Genomic DNA, 7,339 nt, shown 5'->3' on the forward strand with positions numbered 1-7,339 from the left:
ACCACAGACCGTTAGATCATGACCTGAGCCCAAGTTGGACGCTCAACCGACTGAGCTACCCAGGCGCCCTGACAATACTTGTATATTTGTCAACCCTATAGATTGGTTCCTTGAGTCCATAACCCAAAAACAGAAATACTGCCTCAAACTTTGTGTCAAAATACTAGTTTAATTGTAGATAATATTTTGAGAGCCAGTAATGTGCTTTTCTTCTTTATCTTTCTGAATACATGACATCATCATAGTTGGTTTGAGGCCTGCATCTGCCTGAGAAGAGATTAGGATTTGTAACAAAAAGGAGGCAAAAGGAAAGAAACAAACAGTATTTTATTTTATTTTATTTTATTTTGAGAGAGAGAGAACACAAAGGTGNTCCAAGCAGGCTCTGCACTCCCCAGATGCCAGGCTTGAACTCATGTACTGGGAGATCATGACCTGAGCCAGAATTAACAGTGAACGCTTAACTGACAGCCACCCAGGTGCCCCAAGAAACAGTTTTAAAAAACATTTTATAATGAAAAGTTTAAACATATACCAAAGTAGATAAAGTAGTATAATGAATGCTTGTGTATGCATCACCATGTGACATGATCAACTCAAATCTTATTCCATCTGTACTTCACCTCTGCTCACACTCCCAGCCATTTCTCTCTTTCCCTTTGGATTATTTAAAAAAAAAAATTTAATGTTTTTTATTTATTTCTGAGAGAGGCCGAGAGCGTGAGCAGGGGAGGGTCAGAGAGAGAGGGANCAAGGTTCATGCAGGCTTTGGCATGTATCAGTACTTCATTCTTTTTTTATGGCCAAATAATATTATATCACATGTATATACCACATTTTATTTATCCATCCTCAGTAGATGGACATTCTGCTTGTCTCCATTTCTTGGCAATTATGAAGAGTGCTATGAACATTTCTGTACAAGTCTTTGTGTGGACATATGTTTTATTTATCTTGGGCACCTACCTTGGAGTAGAATTGTTGGGTCATATGGTAACTCTATGTTAACATTTTGAAGATCCATCAAACTATTTTTGAAAGAGGCTACAGCATTTTACATTCCCATCAGCAAAGTATTCAGTTTCAAAGTTTCATAGTCAAAGGTTTCAGTTTCTCCATGTCCTCACCAATACTTATTATTAATTGTCTTCTTAAATATAGCCATCCTTATGAGTGTTAAGTGATATGTTATTGTGATTTTGATTTGCATTTTTCTGATGACTAAGACATTGAGCATCTTTTCATGTATTTATTGGCCACTTGTATATCTTTTTTTGATGAAATCTCTATGCAAACTCTCTGCTCTTTTTAAAAAAATTGATTATCTACCTCTTGTTGAGTTCTAAGAATTCTTTATGTATTCTGGATACAAGTCTTTTTTTTTTTTAATGTTTTATTTATTTCTAGGAGAGAGAGAGACAGCATGAGCAGGGGAGGGTCAGAGAGAGAGGGAGTCACAGACTGAAACAGGCTCCAGGCTCTGAGCTGGCAGTCAGCACAGAGCCCGACGCGGGGCTCGAACCCACGAACCGTGAGATCATGACCTAAGCGAAAGTCGGATGCTTAACCAACTAAGCCACCCAGGCGCCCCTACAAGTCTTTATCAGAGATATGACTTTCAAATACTTTTTCTCAATCTGTGGAAGGTTTTCCCCACTTTTTAAAAAGATTTTATTTTTAAGTAATCTCTATACCTGATGTGGGGCTCAAACCCACAACCCTGAGATCAATATGCTCCACTCAGTGAGGTGCCCTTCCCACTTTTTTTTTTCTTTTTAAAATTATTTTAGAGAGTATCGGGGTGTGGGGGATAGGGGTGGTGGGAGAGGGGCAGAGAGAGAGAGCAACAAAGAACCTCAAGCAGGCTCCAGGCTCAGGGCAGAGCCCAATGCAGGGCTCCATCCCACAACCCTGGGATCATGACCTGAGCTGAAATTAAGAGTCAGATGTTCAACCAACTGAGCCACCCAGGTGTTCTGCCCCTCCCGCTTTCTTGATGGTTCTTTTGAGCACAAAAGTTTTAATATCTGATGACCGTTTATCATTTGTGCTTTTGATATTGTATCTAAGAAACCATTAACCATCCAAGATCATGAAGATTTACTCCTATAGTTTTTTCTAAGAGTTTTTGCTTTTACATCAAGGTGTGTGATCTACTTGGAGTTAAGTTTTGCATATGGTGTGATTTGGGAATCCAAAGTCATTATTTTGCCTATTGAAATCTAGTTGTCCTACTGCCATTTGCTGGAAAAGTTAGTCTTTTTCCACATTGAATTGTCTTGGTCCCTTTGTAAAAAATAAATTAATCATAACTGTTTAAGAAAATTCTCACTTCTATATCATTGATCTATATGTCTATATATAGTAAGAAAAGAATATAGAAAAAAGAATGTAGAGAGGACGAAAACAGTATAGAAAGAAAAGAATATGTCTATTCCTTTTTTTTAGTTTTTTAATGTTTATTTATTTTTGAGACAGAGAGAGATAGAGCATGAGTGGAGGAGGAGCAAAGGGAGAGAGAGACGCAGAATCTGAAGCAGGCTCCAGGCTCTGAGCTGTCAGCACAGAGCCTGATGTGGGTCTCAAACTCAAAGACCGCGAGATTGTGACCTGAGCTGAAGTCAGATGCTTAACCCACTGAGCAACACAGGCACCCCTCTATATGTCTATGTTTATGTCAGCAAAACACTATCTTGATTATTGTGGCTTATAATAAGTTTTGAAATCAGGAAGCATAAGACTACCAGTTGCACTCTCTTCCATGATTATTTGGATTATTCCTTTTTAAAAAAGTATTTATTTATTTTGTGTGTATGTATACATTTAGTTTTATTGTAACAAAGCTACTTGTNAAAGAAGGCACTTTCAAAAATAATTTAAAAAAAAAAAGCTGCTTGTATATTTTTAACGTTTAAAACTGAGCATCACCGTTCCTTTCCAGTGAAACAAAAAGAAAATTTAAAAATAAACAGGAACAAAATTACAACGGAACGTCAATTCCAAATAAGATCCTACAGGTTCTGCTGATTCTCCCATCAAGTGGCAGGGCTCAAGTCATCATTAGGAGAGAATTTATTAAAAGCGTCATCTTCAACTGCAAGGATGTTTATTAAACATCATGATTAAACATGCCAAAGGAGAAGCGATGTTGTCAAAATGCCCACTTGACCCATCCAAACATCTCAAACCTTTGAGATGACCTTCTATAACCCCATTTTTTGAAGTTATTTTCTCTGGGGCGCCTCGGTGGCTCAGTCACTTGGGTGTCCGACTTCCGCTCAGGTCATGATCTCACGGTTCTTCGGCTCCAGCCCCGCGTGGGGCTCTGTGCTGACAGCTCAGAGCCTGGAGCCTGCTTCAGATTCTGTGTCTCCCTCTCTCTCTCATCCTCCCCTGCTCATGCTGTCTCTCTCTCTCAGAAATAAATAAAACATTAAAAAATAATATAAAAGTAAATTTAAAAAATCTAAAAAAAAATGTTATTTTTTCTTTTTTTTTAAACAAGAGAAAGTAGACAGATACATGTTGGTAAATTCTAACTGTCCATATTCATATAGAGACACGGTGTAATCTCTGAGCCCAATACACAGAGAAAGGAGGAAAAAAGCTAAAACTCTATGCACTACTACACAGGGGCCTAGCACCCAGCTTCCAGCAGAGCTAAGGGATCAGAAGGGTTTTCTTTTTTCCCGTAGAGCACGGTGGTGTCAATTTCATTGACAGGAAAGCGTTGAGACAGGAAGGGATAAAGATGAATTTGGAACAGAAAGGGGTAGAGATTATTTTCACTATATTCTGCCTAAGGTATTTCCCCCCAAAATAAGTTAAGAACCATGGTATAAAGGGAGAGAAAAGAGACTTCAAAAAACAGGGTGAATGAATACTTACCCGGCAGGGGAGATACCATGATCAAAAAACTGGGTGAATGAGCACAAGAGGAGGAGGGGGGGACAAAAAGACTGCAAGTTGCTCCCAAGGACTGAAGAAAATTAAAAAAGAAATGTGGGAATCCATCTGTGTTCCATTAGTCATCTTCTCCTTCATCCTCCTCTCCTTCCTTCCCCTCATCATCATCTTCATCTTCTTCACCTTCATCCTCATCTCCTTCATCAATATCCTCCAATCCTCCTCCTCCTCCTCCTCCTTCTTCTTCTTCTTCTCCTTCCCCTTCTTCATCATCCATATCAGGAACCAAGTAGTACTGTAATGGATTTGGCTAAATATCATCTTTGATGACCTCTCCTAAGTCATCTGCACCCGCATCAGAATGGTCAGTAAACCAGGTGAAAAAGCTCTCTGGGTCCTCATGCTGTCTCTTCCTAATGGCTTTATTCTATGTTGTTTTTTTTTTAATGTTTTTATTTATTTCTAGGAGAGACAGAGAGAGAGAGACAGCGTGAGCAGGGGAGGGTCAGAGAGAGAGGGAGTCACAGACTGAAACAGGCTCCAGGCTCTGAGCTGGCAGTCAGCACAGAGCCCGAGGCGGGGCTCGAACCCATGAACCGCGAGATCATGACCTAAGCGAAAGTCGGACGCTTAACCGACTAAGCCATCCAGGTGCCCCAGCTTTATTCTATGTTTGACTGGAACGTTTCATCAAATCCTTTCCAGATTTCTATTTGATTTCGGGGGACTTTGAAGATGGATCACCACTCGCATTCAGATGAAATTCTTTGGAGAGAAGTTTATTTTCCAAGTAAGGCTTTTCATCAAAATAAAAAGCTATTCTTTTTTTTTTTTTTTAATAAAAAGCTATTCTGTAACCTGATTTAATATCTTCAAATTCTGTCACTTCAGCTCTTGTCAAATAATGCAGCGCCTCTTCATCCTCCTTCCCAGGCAGGGCAGGCACTTGTGGATGGTTGACAAATGTTGTTACCCCAAAATTTGGGATTTTGGCAATCATTTCTGACTTCTTCTGAAAAAATAGTTGGCAGAGTTTTATATTTCTGTTCTGCTTTCAAAATCTCCTCACTGGCTTGTTCATTAAGTCTGTTTATTACATTTTGTACTTCATCAATATGTTCAATTGCTTCTTGCTGTTCTTTTTCTCCCTTTGGCAAGTGCTGAGAGGTGGATGTCTCCTCCGGCTTGAGGGCAGCAGGTGGTCTTATTTTCTTCATTTGAGGTGGAAGCGAAGACTGGCATTTGGGGGCCATGCTGTGAGGAAAGTCCACAGAACTCGGACAGACGCAGTTCTGGGAGAAGTTCCAGTTATTCTTTATTTATTTTTGAGAGAGAACCAGCAGGAGGGGCAGAGAGAGTAGGGGACAGAGGATTCGAAGCAGGCTCTGTGCTGACAACAGAGAGCCCAATGTGGGGCTCAAACTCACAAACCATGAGATCATGACCTGAGCTAAAGTCGGATGCTTAACCGACTGAGCCATCCAGGCGCCCCAATAGCACCATTTTCACACAGTGTTCACTCACTTCATGGCTCTGTGTCACATTTTGGTAATTCTCTCAATATTTCAAGCTTTTTCATTGTTATAATTGTTACGATGATCTGTGATTAGTGATCTTTGATGTTGCTATTATAGTTGTTGGGGTGCCATAAACTGTGCCCATAATAGGTGATGAACTTAGCAAATGTGTGTGTTCTGATCGCTCCACCAACTGGCTATTGCTCCATCTCTCTCCCTTTCCTCAGTTTTCCCTATTACGTCAGACACAACAATATTGAAATTAGGCCAGTTAATAACCCTACAATGGCTTCTAAGTGTTCAAGTGAAAGGAAGAGTCATATGTCTTTCACTTTAGTTTTTTTATTTTTTTAATGTTTTATTTCTGAGAGAGGGAGACAGCGCGAGCAGGGGAGGGTCAGAGAGAGAGGGAGACACAGAATCTGAAGCAGGCTTCAGGGTCTGAGCTGGCTGTCAGCACAGAGCCCGACGTAGGGCTCAAACCCATGAACAGTGAGATCACGACCTGAGCTGAAGTCCGACACTTAACCAACTGAGCCACCCAGGCGCCCCTTTCACTTTAAACCAAAAGCTAGAAATGATTCAGCTTAGTGAGGAAGGCATGTCAAAAGCTGAGACATGTCAAAAGCTGGGCCTTTTGTACCAGTTGTCCAAATTTTGAATGCAAAGTAAAGGTTCTTGAAGGAAATTAAAAGTGCTACTCCAGTGATTACATGAATGATAAGAAAGTAAAACGGCCTTATTGCTGACATAGAGAAAGTTAAGTGGTCTGGATAGAAGATCATATCAGTTACAAGATTCCCTTAAGCCAAACCCTAATCCATGCAAGCCCCTAATTCTCCTCAATTCTACTCAGCCCAAGAGAGGTGAGAAAGCTGCGGCAGCAAAGTGTGAAGCTAGCAGAGGCTGGTTCATGAGATTTAAGGAAAGAAGACATCTCCATAACATAAACATACAAGGTGAAGCAGAAAGTGCTGATGTAGAAGCTGCAGTATGTTATTCAGAAGATCTAGCTAAGATAATTAATGAAGATAGCTACACTAAACAGCAAGTTTTCAAGGTAGAGGAAACAGCATTATTGGAAGAAGATGCCATCTAGGACTGTCATGACTAGAGAGAAAAAGTCAATGTCTGGCTCAAAGCTTCAAAGGTAGACTAACTCTCATTAGGGGCTCATGCAGCTAGTGATTTTAAGTTGAAGTTATTGCTCATTTACCATTCCAAAAATCTTAGGACCCTTAAGAATTATGCTAAATTTACTGTACTTGTGCTCTGTAAATGGAATGACAAAGCCTGGATGGCAGCACATCTGTTTATCTGTTATGATTTACTGACTATTTTAAGCCCACTGCTGAGACCTGCTGTTTGGAAAAAAATATTTCTTTCAAAATATTACTGCTCATTGATAATTCATGTGGTCATCTAAGAACTCTAACAGAAATGTATAATGATAGATTGATATTGTTTTCTTGCCTGATAACACCCATTCTGCAGCCCATGGATCAAAGACTAACTTTGACTTTCAAGTCTTATTTAAGAAATACATTTCATAAAGCTATAGCTGCTATAGAAATGGTTGCTCTGATGGATCTGGGCAAAGTAAATAGAAACCGTCTGGAAAAAATTCACCATTCTAGATGTCATTAAGAATATTTGTGATTCATGGGAAGAGGTCAAAATACAATACTTCCTAACAACAGTTTGGAAGAGGTTGATTCTAACACTTATGGATGACGTTGAGGGGTTCAAGATTTCAGTGGTGGAAGTAACTGCAGGTGTGGTGGAAATGGCAAAAGAACTAGAACTAGAAGTGGAGCCTGAAGTTGGGACTAAATTGCTATGATATAACTAATGGATGAGGAGTTGCTTCTTATTAATGAGCAGAGAAAGTGTTTTCGTGAAATGGAATGTACTTC

General features: G+C 39.8%; 1 protein-coding gene and 1 pseudogene across 1 annotated transcript in view; one reads left to right on the top strand and one right to left on the bottom strand.

Annotated features, from left to right (window-relative positions):
• Positions 1-4,022: 4,022 nt before the first annotated feature.
• On the bottom strand, positions 4,023-5,159 carry LOC144223638 (protein SET-like; annotated as a pseudogene).
• Positions 4,637-7,339, top strand: part of ABCC5 (ATP binding cassette subfamily C member 5) — a 168,255-nt gene continuing 165,552 nt past the window's right edge. Inside the window, exon 1 of the mRNA XM_077754472.1 lies at positions 4,637-4,696. The gene's annotated coding sequence lies outside the window, so the exon portion shown is untranslated. The remainder of the gene's footprint in view (positions 4,697-7,339) is intronic.

The sequence above is a fragment of the Crocuta crocuta genome, unplaced genomic scaffold, assembly GCF_008692635.1.
Source record: "Crocuta crocuta isolate KB4526 unplaced genomic scaffold, BGI_CrCroc_1.0 scaffold70, whole genome shotgun sequence".
NCBI classification, from domain to species: Eukaryota; Metazoa; Chordata; class Mammalia; order Carnivora; family Hyaenidae; genus Crocuta; species Crocuta crocuta.